The sequence below is a fragment of the Nycticebus coucang genome, chromosome 16, assembly GCF_027406575.1.
Source record: "Nycticebus coucang isolate mNycCou1 chromosome 16, mNycCou1.pri, whole genome shotgun sequence".
Lineage (NCBI taxonomy): Eukaryota > Metazoa > Chordata > Mammalia > Primates > Lorisidae > Nycticebus > Nycticebus coucang.
In genome coordinates this window covers 57,073,316-57,097,578 of record NC_069795.1, presented here as the reverse complement: position 1 = coordinate 57,097,578, position 24,263 = coordinate 57,073,316, and the positions used below count along the sequence as shown (strand labels likewise).

The 24,263-nt window shown below is 40.6% G+C and overlaps 1 protein-coding gene across 9 annotated transcripts in view; it reads right to left on the bottom strand.

The window, feature by feature from the left end:
- The window catches only part of HHLA2 (HERV-H LTR-associating 2), an 83,680-nt gene extending 63,294 nt beyond the window's left edge, over positions 1 to 20,386 (bottom strand). For 3 of the 9 annotated variants that reach the window (XR_008374923.1, XM_053565223.1, XM_053565233.1), the window contains exons 1-2: positions 20,269 to 20,355; positions 9,540 to 9,634 (exon numbers count right to left, since the gene is read on the bottom strand). The gene's annotated coding sequence lies outside the window, so the exon portion shown is untranslated. Of the gene's footprint in view, positions 1 to 9,539; positions 9,635 to 14,581; positions 14,721 to 20,268 lie in introns of those variants that run through there. The other 6 variants (XM_053565229.1, XM_053565225.1, XM_053565224.1 and 3 more) reach the window with 5 other exon arrangements.
- Positions 20,387 to 24,263: the final 3,877 nt, after the last annotated feature.

The window sequence follows — 24,263 nt, the reverse complement described above, 5'->3', positions numbered from 1 at the left end:
TCTGCAGCCCAATCCTAATAGGCCGCAGAGCCTATACGAGTCCTTGTCCATGCCTCAGGGGTAGGGGACCACGGATTTGAAACAAATTGGCAAAGTAAAGCAGCTGGATAGATGGCTTCCTTATGAGTTAAATGACCACCAGAAAAGAAATGGTCTCAAAGCTTGCCTTTCCTTGCTGTCACAACATAAAGGTGAATCATTTCTACACCATATGTGTGGTGAAAAATGAATTCTTTTTGAAAATTGCAAGCATTCAGCACAATGGTTGGATAAGATGAGTTGATAAAACAGTCCCAAACCCAATATTCATCAAAAACACACATGGTTGTCTGCATGGTGGTCCAGTGCTGGTATCATCCACGATGGCTTCATGAAACCTGGTCAACTGATTACAGAAGATGTCTATTGAAACAATTGCATGATATGAGGAGGATGCTTGTGATTAAGCAGCCAAGACTGGTCAACAAAAACAGGAGAAACCTGGCTTTCAAGACAATACTCAGTCACATGTCACACAAACACTAAACTACCAAAGCTGGCCTTGGAAACTTTCATCCTCTGTATTCAGACCTTCCCCCAACTGACCACCACTTCTTCTAGGCTTTGAACCATAAGAAAAAACAAGCTGTGGAAAAGGCCTTTTGTGATTCCATGGACACTTATGCTTCTTTGCTGGTGACATAGACAAACTACCATTAGATGGCAAAACTGTCAACAGGTTAGGTATATACTTTAATTGTAATGATTGAGATATAAGCTAAATTTTTCATTCAAAATTTGACATTTCATATTTAATGACTTAATAGGAACCTCCAGTGATCATCCTTTCACAAGAACGCCTAATTCAACAACTATCCATGCAAGCAAGCGCCTGCAGAAGAACAAAAAGTCAGGTAAGCAATCATACTATTTTTACCATTATGTCAAGGAAAGCAGCACTAAAGAAGGCAGAAAAGACAGTCTTGCATTGCCTATACCACCCCCAAGCCTGCTGGTAGTGCCATCCCAGCACACTGAGTGGAGAGAGAATCTGTGTTCTTGGAGGAGGGAGACTAAAGTGATTGTGGGGCTTTGTATTGAAACTTAGGGCTGCCTTGCTTAGCACAAGGGCTCACAGCACAGGGCAGGGCAGAATTTTGCCAGTACCCACATGGGGAGCATTTTGACCAACTCAGCCAGAGGGAAATCCTCCAACCCCATCACCAGCAAAAAAAAACCACAAGAACAAAAAAAAAGAAGCCTTGATCCTGAACTAAATTTGTAAGTTGGTAGGGCCAGAAAGACTATAGACATTGGCCAATTGGCTGTGCTGGGTTGGGTAGTGGGCTTGGGGGCCCATGACCCAGTGAAACATCACCTGTGGCCAAGCCAATGCCCATGCTACCACTCCTCCAGCTACAGGCAATGCCAATCAAGGAGCATATTCTTCCACTTGAGGAAAAGGGGAAGAACTCAGATGATTTGTTTTGAAATGTGGGTACAAGCTCAGCCACAGTAAAATGAAGTATCAAGAAGACTCCTGTGGCCTGTGAATCCAGGCCTTAGACCCTAGGCGACATTTCTAGACCCACCCTGAGTCAGACGAAACATCCTGCCTTTGAGAGAAGGACCCAGTCCTGGCGGTATTCACCACCAGGCACCTAAAGAGCCCTTGGGCTTTGAACAGACATCAGAGGTAGCCTGTCAACACTGGCTTTGGGTGAGACTAGGCTGGCTTCACGTATGACCTGACACTGGTGGTGATGAAAAAGTGCCCATGTCACTACTCTCAACTCCAGCATCCTAGCACAGAGGGGAAGAGAGACTTTGCCTGGTAATCTGGGGAATTCTCTTGTATTTTAAGAGGCAGTACCACCAGGAGTCAGTAAAAGTCACAGTATTACTGGGCTTGGGGAACCCCCAGTCCTAACATAGCTGCAGTGATCAGAGACTTAGACCACAACACTCAATTTCATCTGAGTATCTGGAAAACCTTCAAGAAGGATGAGTTCATAGCCCAGATTATGATAATTAAAATACCCAACTCTTCAATGCCCAGACATCAACTAACATCTATAACCATCAACATAAAGGAAGACATGACCTCACCAAACAAACTAAAAAAGGTACCACTAACCAATCCCTGACAATTATATCTCAAAGCTGTCAAGGTCCCAAAAAACAAAGACAGACAGGAAACTTGTAGCTTAGAGGAGACTGCAGCTTAAGAAGACTTAACTACTAAATGCACAGTGGTATTCTGGATTGGATCCTGGAACAGAAAATAGGGATTACTAGGGGGAGAAAAGTGAAATTCAATAAAATCTGTAGTTTAATTAATAGTATTGTACCATTGCTAATTTCTTATGTTTTAACACATAAACCATGTATATAAGATGTTACAACAGGGAATTCTGGGCAAAAGTAAACAGGAGCTCTATAATATTCTTGCAACTTGTCCTTAACTCTTAACATTCTAAAATTTAAAAAGGTTTGTTACTCAGAGCCAAATGTAAAAATACAACATATACTATAAGTGGAATGTAGTAAAAGCTACATAGTAAAAGTCTAAATGTCAGGGACATTTAGGAACCAATATTTATAATGAAAATAAAGGTTGAACATATTAAGTGCAAAACTTAAGAAGTTAGAAATAACAAGGTAGCAGGAAAATATAGTGGAAACAAAATAGAAAATACATAGATACACTAGAAAAGGTTAAAGTCAAAAATTGGCAAGACTGAAAAATTAATACACAAACATCTAGCAAAATTACATGAGTAAAATGAATTATGAAAAAGATGGCATAACTATAGATAGAGCAGAGATTTGAAAAGATTATCAGCAACATTCTGCCAATGGATTTGAAAACAGTTTTCTAGCAATTTTTCCTTAACTGACACACAATATAGAAAGCTTAAAGAGTCTTATAAAACTGGATAATAGTTAAAAAACCTTCACACACACGTGTACACACACAGGGAGAGAACATGCTCAAGCAGGCACAGATGGTTTTTCTAGAAAAGTTCTATCAAATGTAAGCACAGTATTACTTAAACCCAGGAAAAACCAGTATGAAGACAAAAGGTAATCCATAGGTATAAGAATCCAGACAACATGTTGTAAATCAAACCTGACAATGTTAAAACAGATACTGTATCACTGTGCTAATCAGTGTCCTCCAAAAAGCAGATGCCAAGATGGCATAAAATGTGCAAAAGATTTTAGTGAGGGAAATTCCTGTGAAAGGTAAAGGGGATGAAACTAGCTGGTAGGACAACTTTCCAACTGTGATGTTAAAGGAGAATGGAAGGTGGATATAGAATGAAAGGAACATGAGACTGTAGCAGTTCTAGAAGAATGTTGGCAACATCATTGGGGAGCCCACGCACCACAGTCACCCATTAAAGGAATCTCTCCTTAGCATCACCACTGGGCTGATCACAGATGGGCTAAATAACCAGTAACAAGCAGACTCCTGCAACCTGTGAGCATCTGCTAAAACCAGTTGGGGCCATGACAAAAAGTTGGGGATGGACTCGGGGATAACACCATATGCCCTACAGCAGGAGATATAAGGGCATGGCTACTACAGTAACCAACTTGGGGTTTTTTTCCAGGAAACCAAAGGTTTAATATCAGAAAGATTTACAAATGTGATTTTTCACAAGATGGACTCAAATCTTGTGTTCCTCTTGAGGGTCCCCTGGTTCAGATGCGTCCCCAACCTGTCACTGAGGACCTGATGACCCATTTGACCTGACCATGCGTTCCTCAACCACCACTTCAAAGCTGAACCCACCAGCCATGTACCTGGAGTGTCTTGAACCCAGTAAAGAGATGTATTTTAGGGGATGGGACTTGGCATCCTAAGCTGCCATCAAAAGGGACCATGATGGAATTTGGATACATGGAACAGCTTATGTATCCAAATTCCATCATGGAAATTCCCATGGGGCAAATTTTAACCAAAATGTGCCAGTAGATCTGGGCACATGAATCCCTCCCCTCTTCCTATGGATGACTGAGACACAGGTCTTTCTATAGCCCATTCAGAAAATCCCTCATGATGAGTGAATCCAACCACTAAGAGAATTAGTGGGTCTCTTTCAGACTACTCATGAAGCAGCAGCCAGCCTGGTACTCCATCCCTTCACAAAGCTTCCTGTCTTGCCTTGCTTCTCTCCCATTCTCCTTCTCTCTCAAAGCATCCACATTTTAATTTTTGCTTTGGGTTCTGTTTTCTAGAATGTCTAGGCTAAAAATATAATACATATTAGGGCTGTAAACTGATCATCTGAATATATGCAGAAAAAATTGATACTATACAAAATTGTTAAAAACCTTCATTAAGTGAATAAAAGACTTTAATAGAAAATATATTTGAAAACCCTACAACAAAAAGTTTTAATGGAGGGGAACATTAGATATAGTCCCCTTACAATCAATTACATAGCAAGGATGTAGGTTCAGCCAAGAATATCAGCTGGACAGCAAACATGACAACATATTGGAGTAATTAAGAATAGTGTACAAGGCTGTAGACAAGGTTAAGGGAAACTAATGAGGATGATGCTGTACCTTCAAGGCTAGCAACAGGGACAAATACCATATTACCGTGGAATAGAGGAGGAAGTTACAGACCTAGAGAGATTAGGAATCTTAGACAACCCTATAGTGGAGAGGCCAATAGATATATGGTGTGTTAACACGACCTTGAAAGCTATAGTATATTCTTAGTGTGTTGACTGGTTACCCCCCAAAATCACGTCTACCTAGAACCTCAGAATGTGGCCTTATTTGAAAATAGGGTCTAAAGAGGGTCTAAAATCTCTAAAGAGATTATACTAGATTAGGCTGTGCCAAGTCCAGTGAGAGAAAGGAAAGGACACACAGACATATGGAGAAAGTGGAACCAGAGACTGCAGTGATGCTGCCACAAGGTGAAGAACACCAGGAATCACCAGAAGCTGGAAGAGACAGGGAAGGCTTCCCCAGAGGCGCAGAAAGGAGAGGGCCCCTGCTGACACCTTGATTTTGGACTCCTGTCCTTCAGAACTGAGGTAAAAGTTTTCTAATATTTTAAGCCAACATATTTATGGTAATTTCTCTGAGACCCTAGGAGACTTATATAATACATAAATTGGGAGGAAAGAAATTTTCTTTCCTGACACAGGAACAATGGGGAAGAAATGATAACAGTTGACTGCAGTGGGAACAGATAACACAACTGTACCTTGAACTGGGAGAAATCATCCAAAGCCCTAATATCTTCTCCCTTAGAAAATTAGATCCTTCCTGCCCCTGCCCAACTAAGTGGTATAAACACTTGAATGTGGTATTTACTGCATCCAAAACAAGAGTTCAGTCCAGTTATTTAACAAAAGGTGCACATGGCTTAACACCTGGCTAATGACTTAGGCTAAGAAAATAAGGATAGAACACTAAATACCTATTCTTCAGTGATTCCCTTATGTGAGGTAGTGGCCGTGGTGGTTGGGATAATGGGTTATGGGTCTCAGACACAGGGATAGAAAAAAAAAAAAGAAAAGAGCCCCTAACACAGTGGTTCTTAACCTTCCTAATGCAGCAACCCTTTGATACAGTTCCTCATGCTTTACCTCTTTCATGTTTACATGGATGGAGCTGGAACATATTCTTCTTAGTAAAGTATCTCAAGAATGGAAGAAAAAGTATCCAATGTACTCAGCTCTACTATAAAACTAATTTGTGGCTTTCACATGAAAGCTATAACCCAGTTATAACCTAAGAATAGGGGAAGGGGGGCAGGAGGGGAAGAAGGGGGTAGGATGGGCGGAGGGAGGGTGATTGGTGGGATTACACCTGGGGTGCATCTTACAAGGGTACATGTGAAACTTAGTAAATGTAGAATATAAATGTCTTAACATAATAACTAAGAAAATGCCAGGAAGGCTATGTTAACCAGTGTGATGAAAATGTGTCAAACGGTCCATAAAATCAGTGTATAAAATCAGTGTATGGTGCCCCATGATCACATTAATGTACACAGCTATGATTTAATAATAAAAAAATAAAAAAAAATTTCAAAGCTTAAAAAAACAAATACAGTTCCTCATGTTGTGGTGACCCCCACAACATGGCGTTAGGGTTGCAGCATTAGGAAGGTTGAGAACCACTGCTACCATTATGTCATAGAAATTTGACTGAGCAAAATAAATGACAAACTAAATATACAATATATACAATAACACCAAAAGGGTGAGGTGCAAGGATAGCATGCCGAAGACCAAAAAATAAAGCAAAGCCCAGCCTGAAGTAAAACAGTTCAAAGACCAGAAAGAATACCTTCATTTATATTAGGTCTACACCCTCTAGGAAGTAATACTCAGAACACATACACAACAAAACAATGCTCAAACAAGCTAAACAAATTAAGAAAAAAGGAGTGCATATCTAAGGAAACAAAACATGGCCTAACGTTTCTAGACAGAGAGAGCTAATATGGAGCTATACCAACCAAGACACAACTACCATGGCAGAGGAAGATTTGAGGTATCCCAGTGAATTCAGATAAAAGCAGAGGTGAATGCCCTGAGATGTGGCTGAGCGACAGAACACACATGGAATGCAATCATATGAGGTTCAGATATAGAGTATAAATGATGTAATATAAGAATAATTTTGTATTGGGCCCTGAAGTCAAGAACCCATCAAAATTAAGGAGTTGATATATAAATAGAATTTCCCTGAATTAAAGGCAAAATTGCATCTATGAATTAAAAAAATCCACATTTCAGGAAAAGTTGACACAAAATACTCAAGAGCAAGACATCACCTAATTTGGCAACGGAATCTCAAAAGGGGAAGGAAGATATTTTACTTTTTGCCTAAACAAGCAACAGAGAGGTAGTGTTGGAGCAGGGAAGAAAAAGGGCCTTTGCCTTCTCCATCAAAGACATGCTGGTTCTAAGATTTTTAATTTCCAGTAAGTATGTCCTGTTTTCATGAAAAGTGCCAGCCCAGGAGAGCACTAGAGGGAAGTATTAATCTCTCTGTGAAATGCCCTCAAGGAATTCCTGTTCTCATCCCTTCTACCTCCTCTCCCCTCTCCCTAGAACCTCAGAATGTGTCTGTATTTGACATTAAGACTCTGTTGCATAATCTGTTCTCTGAATTAGGCCTCCAAAAACAAACTAGGAAAAGGCATTTCCCTAAAAGAGCATTCATTTTTAGTCTTAGAAAAATCCCTTATGGCAAGGGATACTGAAGAAAGTAGGTGGAACTTGAATTGGGGAGAGTGCTGAAAAGTGAATTCAAAAAAAAGCATTACTTGCCTCAAACAGACCTGAATATCTTGGAATGTCAGGAAAAAAAAAATCAAAAAAACAAGGAATCCTCACTTGTAACCAGAAGAAATTAGAGTACAATTAGGATGTGGAAAAAGCTGAAAGAGATGTTAAATAGTTGATAAAATAGGGCGGCGCCTGTGGCTCAAGGAGTAGGGCGCAGGTCCCATATGCCGGAGGTGGTGGGTTCAAACCCAGCCCCGGCCAAAAACCACAAAATAAATAAATAAATAAATATAAATAGTTGATTAAATAATATCAGTCTTAACACTTTGAGTAGAATAGGAAGTGAGTTGGACTCTGGATGGTAAACTATTAACAGGTTTCTGTTCATCCTGGTATTACTATTTCAGACCAATCATCAATCTTCTGATGGCAAAACAGAAAATGAAACTGTGTAGTCGCTCTTCCAAACCCATTTATACACCAAAGGTCAGACTGTTAAATCTTCATGTTAATGTTCTTTTCAACTAGATAAATCAGATTTATGAAGTGCACATTTTTATATGAATTAGACAGTGAATGTACCAAATCTCAGAGACTTCTTGCCTTATTTTCTAAACCTATACTACATCAAGTTTCTTCTAAAATGAAGATGCTGGGGTGGAGCAAGATGGTGGCCGAGTAACAGCTTCCCTGCAACTGGGCACGGTGAGTCTGGGGAGATAAGACTCCAGGCATCTCTGGCTGGTGGGATCTGCCTATAATCATCCCTTTGAAGATCCAGGGAGTCATCAAGGGAATTCTGGACCCCACGAGGAGGATAAAAAAAGTGGAAAACTGGCAAGTGGTTGCGTGTGTTCAATCCACCTAATCCCGCTGGCAGCCGTAAGTACAAGCAGCAGTGAGACTGCAAACCAGAAAGGCCTTACCTGTGAACTGTTTTGGTGTTTTTGGACTTGGCACTCAGTTGAACTGCCTTGGGGAGAGCTTGAGCAGGAGTGCAGAGAACTTTGGGCACTGTCTAGGGCCTCAGACTGAGCCGCTGAGCCGGACGGAGCTAATAGTGTTCGGCTATGGGCCGCAGGGAGGCATTGTGAGAGAACTGCCCCAGCAAGCTCCGCCCTCAGGGTAGCAGAGCAAGTATTGGGCAGGAGCTAGTAATTTAGTGACTGAGCAGCCTAAAGGTGGGGACTGGGCTGCTTTACAGGATTAACCCTCAGGGGCCGAGTGAGACTGTTCTGGCACACTGGAGCCTCGGGCTGTTGCCCTGGGTAGAGTACTGTGGCGTCACAGCTCATAGTAACCTCAAACTCCTAGGCTTGGTGCCACTCAGACCTCCCTAACAGCTGCACCATGACCCATGACCCGCGACCCGCACCTGCCAGGCCTCAGCATGCCCTGACCAGGAACTGCAGGAGCCACGCAACCCTGTGTCATCCCTCCTGTACTCTCTGTGCCTGCACACAGGCCCACTCATCTGGCTAGGGACTCTGGTAGCCACGTGCCCTCTGAAGCCCTCCCTGCCTCTGAACAAAGCCCTTCTCCTGGCCAGAGACTGCTGAAACCTTGGGCTCTCTGTGCCAAAGTCACTGGGCGCCAGGCACTCCCAGAACTGTGCACACCACCCGCCACCCTGTTGTTGGATTGGGTGTGTCACACTCTGGAGCTGCTTCCACAACCAGAACTCCCTGATTGGGGCAGCCCCAGAGGAACTACACAGGGTCACTCCCTACAAAGATCCAGCAACAATAGAGTGATCCTGCTGGGGTCTAATCTTGGAGAGACACCTCCCCAACTCTGAGAATGGCCAGAGGCAACTATAAAAAACAATCATGAGGTGAAATCAACAGAAAAACTCCGGCAATATGAATAATCAGACTAGATCAACTCCCCCAAAGATCAATGGGGCAGACACAGCATAAGATCCCATGCACAAACAAATAGCTGAGATGTCAGAAATCAAATTCAGAATCTGGATAGCAAATAAGATTGAATTAGAATTCCAAGCAGTAACCCAAAAGATATCTCAAGAATTCAACGAATTCAAAGACCAAATGACCAAAGATTTGGACACATTGAGACAAGAAGTTGCAGCCCTCAGAGATCTGAGAAACACAGTAGAATCCCTCAGTAACAGAATGGAACAAGCAGAAGAAAGGATTTCTGATATTGAAGACAAAGCTTTCAAACCCTCCCAAACTGTCAAAGAGGAAGAGAAATGGAGGGCAAAACCAGATCACTCTCTCACAGAGCTCTGGGATAATTCAAAGAAAACTAATATTCGTCTTCAGGGATCCACGAAAGCGATGGAGTGGCTTCACAAGACACAGAGTCTCTTCTCCATGAGATTATGAAGGAGAACATTCCAGACATGCCAAGAGATTCTGAAATTCAGATAGCAGATAGTTTCAGAACTCCAGCACAACTTAACCCAAATAAGACATCCTCCAGACACATCATAATCAATTTCACTAAAGTTAATATGGAGAAAATTCTGAAAGCAGCCAGACGAAAGAAAACCATCACCTACAAGGGCAAGACTATTAGAATAACTGCAGATATCTCTGCTGAAACCTTTCAAGCTAGAACAGGATGGTCATCGACTTTTAATCTCCTAAAACAAAATAACTTTCAACCCAGGATCCTGTACCCAGCTAAACTGAGTTTCATTTATGATGTAGAAATTTTTGGAACAAAACAACAATCAAGATACGAATTACCAGAACCTCTGGGATACTGCAAAGGCAGTCCTAAGAGGGAAATTTATAGCACTGCAAGCCTTCCTCAAGAAAACGGAAAGAGAGGAAGTTAATAACTTAATGGGACATCTCAAGCAACTGGAGAAGGAAGAACACTCCAACCCCAAACCCAGCCGAAGAAAGAAATAACAAAAATCAGAGCAGAATTATATGAAATTGAAAACAAAAGAATTATACAACAGATCAACAAATCCAAAAGTTGGTTTTTTGAAAAGATCAATAAAATAGACAAACCTTTGGCCAACCTAACCAGGAAAAAAAGAGTGAAATCTCTAATTTCATCAATCCGAAATGGTAATGATTAAATAACAACGGACCCCTCAGAAATTCAAAAAATCCTTAAAAAATACTACAAGAAACTCTACTCTCAGAAATATGAAAATCTGAAAGAAATCGGCCAATACCTGGAAGTACGCCACCTACCAAGACTTCCCAGAATGAAGTGGAAATGTTGAACAGGCCTATATCAAGTTCTGAAATAGCATCAAGTATACAAAATCTCCCTAAAAAGAAAAGCCCAGGACCAGATGGCTTTACGTCAGAATTCTAGCAAACCTTTAAAAAAGAACTAGTACCTATATTACTAAACCTCTTCCAAAATATAGAAAAAGAAGGAATACTACCCAACACATTCTACAAAGCAAACATCACCTTGATCCCCTAACCTGGGAAAGACCCAACAAGAAAAGAAAATTATAGACCAATATTACTAATGAATATTGATGCTAAAATACTCAATAAGATTCTAACAAATAGAATCCAACAACACATCAAAAAAATTATACACCACGACCAAGTGGGATATATCCCAGGGTCTCAAGGCTGGTTCAATATACGCAAATCTATAAATGTAATTCAGCACATAAATAAACTAAAATATAAGAATCAAATGATTCTTTCAATTGATGCAGAAAAAGCTTTTGATAATATCCAGCATCCGTTCATGATCAGAACACTTAAGAAAATTGGTATAGAAGGGACATTTCTTAAACTAATAGAGGCCATCTACAGCAAACTCACAGCCAATATTGTACTGAATGGAGTTAAATTGAAATCATTTCCACTTAGATCAGGAACCAGGCAAGGTTGCCCATTCTCTCCATTGCTCTTTAACATTGTAATGGAAGTTTTAGCCATTGCAATTAGGGAAGAAAAGGCGATCAAGGGTATCCACATAGGGTCAGAAGAGATCAAACTTTCACTCTTCGCAGATGATATGATCATATATCTGGAAAACACTAGAGATTCTACTACAAGACTTTCAGAAGTGATCAAGGAATACAGCAATGTCTCAGGCTACAAAATCAACACCCATAAATCTGTAGCCTTTATTTATACCAACAATAACGAAGCCAAAAAACAGTCAAGGACTCTATTCCTTTCACAGTAGTGCCAAAGAAGATAAAATATTTGGGAGTATACTTAACAAAGGACATGAAAGATCTCTACAGAGAAAACTATGAAACTTTAAGAAAAAGAAATAGCTGAAGATGTTAACAAATGGAAAAACATACCATGCTCATGGCTGGGAAGAATCAACATTGTTAAAATGTCTATAATACCCAAAGCAATATATAATTTTAATGCAATTCCTATTAAACCCCATTGTCATATTTTAAAGATCTTGAAAAAATAATACTTTGTTTTATATGGAATCAGAAAAAAACTCGAATAGCCAAAACATTACTGAGCAATAAAAACAAAGTAGGAGGAATCACATTACCAGACCTGAGACTGTACTGTAAATCAATAGTGATCAAAACAGCATGGTATTGGCACAAAAACAGAGAAGTAGATGTCTGGAACAGAATAGAGGACCAAGAGATGAATCCAGCTACTTACCATTATTTGATCTTTGACAAGCCAATTAAAATCATTCAGTGGGGAAAAGATTCCCTATTTAACAAATGATCCTGGGTAAACTGGCTGGCAAACTGCAGAAGATTGAAACTGGACCCACACCTTTCACCATTAACTAAGATAGACTCTCACTGGATAAAAGATTTAAACTTAAGACATAAAACTATAAAAATACTTGAAGAAAGTGCAGGGAAAACTCTTGAAGGAACCGGCCTGGGTGAATATTTTATGAGGAGGAGTCCCCAGGCAATTGAAGCAGTATCAAAAATACACTATTGGGACCTGATCAAACTAAAAAGCTTCTGCACAGCCAAGAACATAGTAAGTAAAGCAAGCAGATAGCCCTCAGAATGAGAGAAAATATTTCCAGGTTATACCTCCGATAAAGGTCTAATAACCAGAATCCACAGAGAACTCAAATGTACTAGCAAGAAAAGAACATGTGATCCCATCTCAGGGTGGGCAAGGGACTTGAAGAGAAACTTCTCTAAAGAAGACAGACGCACAATCTACAAACACATGAAAAAAGCTCTTCATCCTTACTCAGAGAAATGCAAATCAAAACTACTTTGAGATATCACCTAACCCCATTAAGAGTAACCCACAGAACAAAAATCCCAGAACCAGAGATAATTGGTGTGGATGTGGAGAAAAGGGCACACTTATACACTGCTGGTGTGAATGCACACTAATACGTTCCTTCTTGAAGGATGTTTGGAGAATACTTAGGGACCTAAAAATAAACCTGCCATTCGATCCTATAATTCCTTTACTAGGTTTATACCCAGAAGACCAAAAATCACAATATAACTATGACACCTGTACCAGAATGTTTTTTGCAGCCCAATTCATAATTTCTAAGTTATGGAAGTAACTTAGAAGTATGTAAGAAGTAACTTAGTAAGTATGTAAGAAGCCCAAGTGCCCATCGACCCACGAATGGACTAGAAAATTGTACATGTATACCATGGAATATTATGTAGCCTTAAAGAAAGATGGAGACTTTACTCTTTCATGTTTACATGGATGGAGCTGGAACATATTCTTCTTAGCAAAGTATTTCAGGAATGGAAGAAAAAGCATACAATGTACTCAGCCCTACTATGAAGCTAAATTATAGCTTTCACATGAAGGCTATAACCCAGCCTTAGCACAAGACTATGAGGAAAGGGCCAATGAAAGGGAAGGGAGGGGGTAGGTTAAGGTGGAGGGAGGGTAATGGGTAGGGCCACACCTACGGTGCATCTTAGAATGGGTACAGGCGAAACTTACTAAAGGCAGAATACAAATGTCTACATACAATAACTAAGGAAATGCCATGAAGGCTACGTTGAACAGTTTGATGAGAATATTTCAGATTGTATATGAAACCAGCCCATTGTACCCCTTGATTGCACTAATGTACACAGCTAGGATTTAACAATAAAAAAAAATAAAAATTTAAAGAAATAAAGGCAAGTTAAGATTTTAAAAAGTTAAAAAAATAAATAAAATGAAGATGCTAACACAATAGCTCAGTTTCATGGACTAAATTAGCTTTACCTTTTTATAATATGCAAACACAGGCTACTGAGCTTATAGGAGATTCTCAGTAAGTGAGAACTACTCAGATTAAACCAACTCAGAAGCACGAGGGACAGACAACAGAAGCAACATGGTAGGAAGAAAGGAGAAGTGGGAATTAAAGTGCACTGCTCGCTCCAAAAGAGAGGAGGAGGCAGGATGACCATGAGGCTGCTTGAGTTGAAAGAGACATAGAATCCTTGAGAAAAAATCATACGGATTTGCCAGATGGATAAAGACTACCATGGGCCACCCTCAAAATTTCCAAAAGGAAAGGAAACAAGGCAGTCTCTTGAATTAGCCTAAGGAAGAAAGTAGGGATAGAAGAGACAAGGACACTTGAAATCACTGGGGGTGGGGGAGGAAAATGCAGCATTACTTCAGGTTGTGGTGGGAGAATAATATGGGGAAAGAATTCTGAGCTGAATAGGAGGTACTTTAATAAAAAGACTGCAAGAAGACAACTCCAGAAGCAAGCAAGTGCCTTGAAAACAACAGATGTGTTTGGGATTCTCAGAAAAGAAAATGAATAAAAGTGTGAAAATAGAACCTCAGCATACTTGGTATTCAGTCATCTATTTCTGCAGTCACATCTCAAATTCACAGGCAAGACAAAAGGACAATAAAAAGAGGTAAAAAGCTTTTCAAAGACAGCCTGCCGACTATGTCAGAGCACACAACACTGCAAGCACAAGAATGTGTAAGAATTAGAAATGTAATCTACAGAGCACACTTAGGACATCACATTGTTTTGCATATAGAAAAGGCTAAATTCCATGCGGAAAACTGGTTTGGAGAGTTTAGTTCTTGTCACACACAAATTTTAGAAAAAGACTAACTCTAAGATCAGAAGACATAAATTAAAAGAGATATTTATGGATGTGTAATCCCTTTCTTCGTGTCTGTTGTGAAAGGAAATTCTCTTTCATTTAATTGTAATAGCATGAAACATTTCAGTTGCGTTAGAATATTCGACATCATTAGTCTTCGATTACCCTCCATCCCAAGATTAAAGCACATTTAGATAAACAGGATTATCAAAATAAAATGCCTGAAAATTTGGAATTCTGTTGCAAGAAATAATACCACCAGCACAATCCTGGAACTAGCTGAGACAGCAAAGGATATTTTCTGAGGAGCATAACATACGTGAGCCTAAGGCCAGCTTGTTGCAGGACTCACATCAGGTACCAGGTCTCTGTTGTTTCTCCTGTAGGATTGTTCCAGGTACAGTCTGGCTGCCCTTGTGGTAATAAACTGGCTACAGATGCTTCAGGCCTAACATTCTGCACACCACCAAGCCCATATGAAAAGGACAGAGTTTCACAACACCTGCTGCTAAGAGGAAAAGCTTGTTTCCCAGAAGTCCCAGCAAACAACTTTTCACAGGTCATTGACTCACCTGGGCTACATTCCAGCCCCACCTAACACTTTGGCTGGCTCCACTCCCCAATTGGTTTCTACTGTGAGCACTGTTATAATAGGTCACTTGCACATGAATTTTTTTCCTCATCAGCTGCTTGCAGCGGAATCCTTCCTGTGACACTAAAGCAAGCATGGTAACCTCACGGCAGGTTATCCTGGAAATCCCTGGGCTGCTTCTTCCCACCACCCTGCCTCCTGTGGTGGCTGGTGCCGTGAACCAGTGAAGAGGACGCCTTCTTATCCATCTCCTCACACTCTTTCCCAGGCTCTGTGTTGCTTCTCTCCAACCCATCCAACCCCCCCCCCCCCCCCGCTTCTCTCAAACCTTTTCACTGGGTCCTCTGAAAGCATCACTCCACAATGCTGTCCTTCATCGTAAATGCTGAGAATCCTGCTATATTCTAGCCTCCATTGGAACCTGATTCTTTCCCCAAAGCACTATTTCCCCATCTTTTTCTTTGGGAAGATGGTTGAATTTCCCTTCTCTCCACACTGGAATTTGGAAATAAAGTTAGCAATCTCTACATACAGAAGCAATGGTTTGAAAAGAGCACAGTTGTATCTTTAGGGCTTCTATTTCTGACTATAGGAATCTAACCTCTTCATAGGAGGGTACTAGCAAGTAGCAGTGTAAGTATTCAAGCTGGATGGGGCAGATAAGGATGGTTAGAGTATTCTCTGTACTTTTATAGGTCTGAAGTGTTTTTAAAGAAACATCTGTGGCCTGGGTCATCTGTGTAGGCTTTTCTATGCCCCTTTCTCCTGTTACCTGCTAAATCATAATCAACAAATCTAAAACTCCAAGGGGAAAACAGAAATTAAGAACTCTAAAACTAGTCATTTCTACTCCACTCAGCACTTCTGTGGTGGTTTCTTGCCCTTATCACCCCAAATTTCCGGTTCCACCCCCAACTCTCAAACTCAGAACATCCTCCTACCCACTAGGAAACCTCTTATCCTAATAATTCCTCTCCTTTCACCACACTAACAAGATTTCCCAGCTCTGACTGCATCAATTTCCGTTTTTCCCTTAGGCTATTACATATAATAATCATTTCCTGGGTCTCTTGCAAAAACAGCTTAACTTCTTGAGCTTTTAATTAAAAAGAAAAAGACTAAACAGGTTTATTTTCCTTACTGTCAAGTTGAACTTGAAAAATACAAAGCTGCTAGTTTAGCCTGCATTTAATCCAATTAGTAATATGATTTGTTAATTTGTAAAATCTCTAAGAGGAATGTTTAGCAATTAATGTGATTGGTAGAAGTCATGTTTAGACCGCCTGTCCCAGAGGTAGAAATATTATCAAAGTCAGTACTAGTAAATGTCGATTTTGTATAGTTGCCAGGACACTGTAGTGATTACGGTGAAGGCAGAAGATGAGACAGAAAGGAAGAAATTTTTCTCTTCCCAAAGTGTTCTCTGTGATACCTCTAGTCTAGGCAAAACTAGAAAGGACCTCTTTTTCTTTTGAGACAGAGTCTCAATTTGTCGCCCTCAGTTGAGTATAGTGGCGTCACAGCAACCTCAAACTCTTGGGCTTGAGCAATTCTCTTGCCTCAGCCTCCCAAGTAGCTGGGACTAACAATGCCCGATTTCTTTCTTTTTAAAGAGATGAGGTCTGGTTCTCTGGCTCAGGCTAGTCTCAAACTCCTGAGCTCAGGCAATCCACCTGCGTTGGCCTCCCAGAGGGCTAGGATTACAGGCGTGAGCCACTGGACCTCATTTCTTAAAGATAGTGTCTAGGACTGAATCTGAGTGGTGTTGGAGAAGACATCTCACCTAAGAAGTATTAATGAAAGCTGGGAGTGCCCGTTTGCCTCTTCCAGTTTGTATCTTCCTATCTTAGTCTGAACTCTAATTGTAAACCACTCCTTACTAGCCATTTCGAGACTGTCAGATTCCAAGACCAAGACTGAGAAGAACCACCCCTCCTCACTCATAATTAGAAAGTAAGCCGTTGAAGGGACATTTAATAGTTTTTACAGAGAAAAATTTTGAAATGGAAACTTTTATAAGAAGCTGCACCTGCTAGCCATGTCCTAGTCCCCAGTAGAGAGGGCATCATCACAGAGACCTGCTGGAAACCAACAGCCAGAGAAAAGCAGGCCTCCCAGGCTAAAGTCTGTCCTCAAAAGAGCAAAATGGTGAGGGTTACAGTGGTCCTAAAATATATATCTTAGAAACTTTATGGACTAGAGGGATTTTGAACATATCAACACAGCCAATGAAAGGTATGTACACGTTAGAAAGATAATAATGTATTAGAGACAGGAGAGTTAAAGAAAACCAGAAAAGCAGGATTTTTAGAAAGCCCTATGTTTAAGGCTTGTTACTTGGAATGGACTTGGACCCTTGCTTTCTTTTCTATCAAAGGCAGGTCAGTGCCCTGGAGAATGAAAACCTAACAGCCAATCTCACCTGCAGAGGAGTAAGGAGGATGGGGTTTTCCCCAGGGAGGAAAGTTTGGTCTTCTCAGGACTTTAAGTCAGGAAGTAACTGGGCTCTTTTGATTGTCCCCGGGCTGCTGCCAAGTAGACTCTTAGAGAAGGAATATTCACTCCTACTAGACAAGGAAAAGTTTTACATGTTTGCAGTCGAAAGTCAGATTCATTCAAACCTCAAAGAAGAGGGTGCTATTACATAAAAGTTCTGTTGGGGGCAGGGGCTCCCAGTTCCCCAAACCCAGTTGACCTGGTTCAATTACTGGGCAGAGCTAGAAAGATCAACCCAGGCAGGGCAGTAATTGAAAATAAAAAATGAAAACAGAAAATCAAATTGGAGCAGCATGAATAGAAAAATAAACCTACACAAGTTCAGTGTAACAAAGAGAAAGATTGGCCCACTTCCCAAAGAGAATTGTAAGCGAATCTCTCCCCGGAAGGAGAGAGTGGGAGAAACAGAAGCCTGCAGGGGTATAAATACCCTCTCCCTTTGAAATTGGCTGCAAGTCTTTCATTGGCCTCTCTGCACCTCCAGGTACTATTGCCCTTTTCTACTGGTCATGGACAGTCTCTTTCTATTGATCATTGGTTACCTAGGTTACCTCAGACCCACATTCTTAAGGGCCCCCTGGACTTCATGGTTCAGCAGGGCAGATTTTCCTTTCACTCCCCTTGAAGCTCCTTTCTTAGGGTCCCTTCTCAAATTCACAGTTTCCACTTCCAGGCAAACTTCTGTGAATTTGACAGCCTCAGGGGAGAAAATCACCTTAACTCTTACTATAATATGACATATACCTGGTTACTGGCCAGAACAAGGAGAAGCTGCCCAGGATCCCAAGATAATGATGAAATACTCAGACAGCTGTGATTTCTCCTAATCAGTTGGAGGAAACTAAATCAGGAATTGGTTCTTCTTGAGCTCAGGCCAATTGACAGTGCATGCTGGCGGGCTGGGTGCTGAGTGTGGCCATGACCTTCATTCACAAATTTACTTACTTTTTTTTTTTTTTTTGTAGAGACAGAGTCTCACTGTACCGCCCTCGGTAGAGTGCCATGGCGTCACATGGCTCACAGCAACCTCTAACTCTTGGGCTTACGCAATTCTCTTGCCTCAGCCTCCCGAGCAGATGGGACTACAGGCGCGTGCCACAACACCCGGCTATTTTATTTTTTGTTGTTGCAGTTTGGCGGGGGCTGGGTTTGAACCCACCACCCTCTGCATATGGGGCTGGCACCCTACTCACTGAGCCACAGGCGTCGACCCCACAAATTTACTTACTTTAAGAATCAACTCACATCCTATAATTCCTCTACTAGGCATATACCCAGAAGACCAAAAATCACATCATAACAAAGATATTTGTACCAGAATGTTTATTGCAGCCCAGTTCATAATTGCTAAGTCGTGGAAAAAGCCCAAGTGCCCATCAATCCACGAATGGATTAATAAATCCATTTATGTACACCATGGAATATTATGCAGCCTTAAAGAAAGATGGAGACTTTACCTCTTTCATGTTTACATGGATGGAGCTGGAGCATATTCTTCTTAGTAAAGTAACTCAAGAATGGAAGAAAAAGTATCCAATGTACTCAGCCCTACTATGAAACTAATTTATGGCTCTCACATGAAAGCTATAACCCAGTTATAACCTAAGAATAGGGGGAAGGGGGAAAGGGAGGGGAGGGAGGGGGGAGATGGGCAGAGGGAGGGTGATTGGTGGGATTACACCAGCGGTGCATCTTACAAGGATATATGTGAAACTTAGTAAATGTAGAATGCATATGTCTTCACACAATAACTAAGAAAATGCCAGGAAGGCTATGTTAACCATTGTGATGAAAATGTGTCAAACGGTCTATAAAACCAGTGTCTGGTGCCCCATGATCGCATTAATGTACACAGCTATGATTTAATAAAAAAAAAAAATAAAGTGGAAAAAAATCAACTCACTTTTATGCCACTCATAACAAAATATAGAAAAATATTTGTCTTTTATATATTTTATAATATTTGTTGGACACTTTCTACCAAGCACTTTGCTAAAATCTTTGAGGCATTTCATTTAATCCTCCCAGGAAATCTAGGACACCTGTCTACCCCATTTTACAGATTAGGAAAGTATGGCTAATTAATGGTGGAGCAGGTATGCAAAGGATTATTTGGTTCTGCAGACTATGCTCTTGACCAGGAGCATATCTTCTTAATTAAAATATGTTGATAAATGTGGGATATGGCACCAGTTTACTGTTCTGGACAGAAAGGGTTTCCTACAAGTTTCTAGGAAATGGGGAGACTCAAGTTTTGTTTGTTAGATACCAGTAACGAAAAACCTAAATTACACTTTAACACTTCATTTGTTTCTACTGCCAAAAGTCCCAAACAGTAGTAGCCTAATGAGAATTAAATCTTAACTTTTTATACAATTTTTAGGCACTAAAAATGAGATAAACTTACTTACTCTTCCTTGAGACAGCAGATATTTCTTAGAATTAAAAGATCACTTGATTCTTCTGCTAGAAAACCACTGCTACACTCCTTTTGTGTTCTTTTCTACCACAGAAGGGTGGGGGTGGAGAACAGTGCTTCCTTGGAACCACTAACAAAACTCTGAAGTCTAAGTAGATAAACAATTATAAGAATATATCCTCAGAGATAAAAAGTCCCAGAACACTTCAGAACAAACATTTCTCATCTCTTTTTCACTACCTTATCAGAGTATTAGGACTTTCCCTCTTTTTTTGCTAAGTTCTTTTATTTGAAATATATCAGCCTGATCCTTCAAGACAACCTTTTACTAAGCATTTTCTTTGCACATATGTACTTTACCTATTATATGCACGAAATCAATTTAAAAGACCAGTCCCAATTTACTTTTAACAGAAAAATAAAATGTCAAGTAAAAACGTATTTGATTTATTCATACCCACTTTTAAGTACTAGGTATAAAAAACTTAGAAATCCTTACCTTATTTATAAATCCATCCCTTCTAGTCAAATGCTGAGTAGGCTATTGAATAAACAACGAATTTTCATATGAGAAGGAGGAATGATGAATATGAGTTTCTCTGAGGGTAAAGTTTAAAGTATGTTTGACCATTTATAGCATAGTAAGGAAACCTAGATATCATCTAGGACTTTCTCCTTCAAATTAAGCCCCACCCAGATTTGAGTCAGAGCAGATTTCTAAGGTCAGAAATCAGGAGGTGACAGATAACATAATGGAGCAGCTAACCCCTGACTGACAGGAGTAGTGCACTGTGGTTTGCATGCTAAATGGGTCAACCTTGGCCATCAGTATAACACAGGTAGCTTCCTAGGATGGGGCTATCTGACCTTCATGTCCCTAGCAAACCTGTTTAGTTTCCTGCAGAGTATGCAGCTGGTTGTTGTGAGAGCTGATTGTTTTTCAAGGAAGAACCGTGCCCTACAGAAAGTCGTAGTTCACCCACAACTACAATTCTCATTGCAATTCTCCTGCAAGTTTAACACCAAGTTTAACAAGCCCAGCTTTAGAGAAAAGCCTTCTTTGTAAAGACTTCCCTGAACTCCACAGGAAGAGCTTAGCAGTGCCCCACCTCTATGCTATCACATAGCTTAATCTCTCTCCCCTGCCCACTATATCACATGCTTGCCAGCACACACAGTAGATGCTAGGAGCCAAGCTTTAGTCAGCTTTGTATCCCCGACAATTAGCATTGTGCCTACCATATACTACTATATAGTAGATAGTGAATGTTTGCTTGTGGAATGTATGGGAATGAAAGTTACAAAGGAAGCCAAAAAGTACTGTATTTGGACAATGAACAGGAGTCTTCTGGATTGAAGGATGCCATCCAAGCTTTAGCATAGCACAGAAATCCCTTAAGCGTATGAACAGAGGGCCCTGACTAGTGTTTGAGCCTTTGTACATTACACACCACACGTCCTTTAACCTGCTGCCACACCTGCACACTCAGGGGAAAGGGCAAAGTGCCTCTGGGGATTTCCTCCTCCCTTCTTCCCCATCTCTTCCTTGACCCCCTCCTTCGACTCAGGAGTCCCCTGGAGTGAGCATTCTACTGCCTACTAGAGGCCAAGTCAGAAGCCCCAGTCCCCCTTCCAGAACCTCTAAAGTCACCCATGCCAACATTTATCATTATTTAATAAGATCTACTATGAAAATAAGATCCAACTGGGACTTCATTAAAAGATGCAGGAAATCCCTCTGAATCTTTAGTGCCATATAATCTCTGGTACATCACGGCCACTCTAAGGTTAGTTTTGGGAACTATCTAAGATCCTAAAGCATACACATGGGGCGAACAGACTGTCATGAAATCTCAAAATAGAACTATATATTTGAAGTTTAAAGATGAAATATCATGTACATACAAAGATTTAAGTTATGCAGAGACAGTTGGAGGTAAAAATAGAACTAAGGTTTTTAGAAATCTCAATGGCTGAGACATAAGGGTTGCTGTGAGGTTTACATCACAGCAAACGTTATCATGAAATTTATGCCACCATTGAAGATGAGATCCACAGTTTTGTGTTATGTACCTTTTCCTTGCAATGTACTTGTCACTCCCCGTCCAGGAAGGGGATACCTGAGCTGGAATGGAAGTGGTAGGAACCAGTAGGACTTCATGTTAGGGGAGTCTATAGCAGGCGTCCTCAAACTTTTTAAACAGGGGGCCAATTCACTGTCCCTCAGACCATTGGAGGGCCGGACTATAGTTTAAAAAAAAAAACTATGAACAAATTCCTATGCACACTGCTCATATATTATTTTGAAGTAAAAAACAAAATGGGAACAAATACAATTCACACCACTTCATGTGGCCCGCGGGCCGCAGTTTGAGGACCCCTGGTCTATAGGATCACTGCTTGCAGAGACTTATCTATTACTACTTCAATACTAGGTCGAATTCCTCCTCTGCAAACTTCCTCCATAATGTCTTCAAGAGGAGAATTTAAAGTAATGTTGGCATTTAACACTTAATACATTTGCAAAAGTTCTGATGAAATGAAAGTAGAATTATCATGTAAGTTGGGGATGGGAAAGTAGCTACTAGCTAAATCCTTAGAGATCAAATAGGGCTGACATTATAATAATAATAACCCAACTTGAGTCTCTCCTAAGATCAAAACACTGCAGAAGAAAGTGGGTTTGAATTCTAAAGCTGCGAGGTGGACAGACAGGACTGAAATGGAGAAGACCTTACGTTGGTCTCAGAGGCAAAGGAGGTATAATCATCTACATCAATTAGGCTTTTGCTGAATCACTCCAATCGATATTTGTTTCTAGCAAGAAGCAGTCTCCTAGTACTTTAGCTGGTAGAACACTTGAGGTGTTAAATTCACTTATTTATTTTCCAGGATGCTAAAAGTGGCTATTGTCATCATTTGTACATTTCCTCCTTTCCTGGTCTGTCCTTATTGTGGAAAGAAAATGAAGTAATTAAGGCTAAGGCTTTAAAGTGGAATTAGGAGATTGTGACAGGATTGCACTCACCTTCTAAAGGTCAAGCTGCAGCATGTCCCAATAAACTTGAATAGCAACTGAAGTTAGTACCCCCTGGCCTTCACCATCTCTCACCTGGGAGTACCCTAATTAACAGAGTGGGTTTGCGATTTAGGATTTCTGCCTAGCCAATGAATGCCTCCAAAAACAACTGTTTGTGGCAATACCTTATAAAAAACCCTCTCCTACTTTTGCCCTGCACAACACTATTCTGGGGCCACCCTGACTTGGTATTATTTGAATTGAAATGATTTATTTCCCAAATAAATGCTATTTTCTTTGATGCCTGTGTCAATTTATTTTAATTTTTATTATTTTTAGTTGTCATAGCAACAGCAGTGCTGGGGCTTCCTATGGCCTTCCATGTGCATCCTGTGACCTGCTCTTGGTTCTCTGTTTTCTTGGTTATCTCTGTATGTCTCAGGTCTAAAATAGACTCAATAATTCTAGTTTTGCAGTGAGTTATCCTTTAAATTGCTGCAAAGTGCTTTTACAACTCTCTTAATGATCACTCTGGGAAACAGGGTTTGATCCTCCTGCCTCCATCAGGATGAGAAAACAGATGCTAAAAGTGAACAAATGATGTACCCAGTGAATTAGTGTAAAAGCTGGCATCACAAACATCTACCAGGCCCCTCTCGTACTCCCCCATCACCGTTTTGCCCAGGCCATTGTTAAGTCAACCAGCTCTACACAGGTGCCCTTGACAGCACCTCATCTCAGCCCTACTGTGTCTTATTGTTGTCCTAGGGATTCCCTGCCTCCTAGTGAGACTCTTCAAACATGGAACATTAACACCCTCTGGTATAACTGGTATAAATTTTTGCCTGTGGGGACTGAGCTGCTTCTCTCTTCTGTGTCTCTGTCAACAACCCTGAAGGGTCTTCTACAACATGGGTGTCCAATCTGCAGCCTGTGGGCTGCATGCTGATTTCGTGAGAACTTTGCTTATCTGTGGTGTCAGATATCATGAAAAATCTGCATGGACCACTTTTTTTGCTAATCAGTTGGCATTGGTGTTTGTGTATTTAATGTGTGGCCCAAGACTTATTTTTCCATAGTGTGGCAGAGGAAAGAAAATCTTGGGGCCCCTATAAAGTTTCCTTAAGTGTCTTCTGGAGGACTAAGCACTAATTCCCCATGGGGACAGTCAGCTGAACAACACACCCTAGGACTAGCTCACCCTCTTTTCTGTTTCGCTCGTCTCAGGGCCCCCTCTTCTGTTCCCTGAGTGCGCTTCCCAAAGTAAAATATGTGCACAAAAGAATTATCTGAGGCATGGTTTCTTAGGGGAAACTCAGTTAAAACGGGCTGCAAACATATTCTTTTAATTTTCTGGTTAATTCTTATTATCCCATTAATCATCAGATCTAAAATTCAATACTCATCTTTTCTCGTTTCTAATCATAGATAAACAATGGCTACAAAGGCTATAAATTTTAATATCTGAATACCAA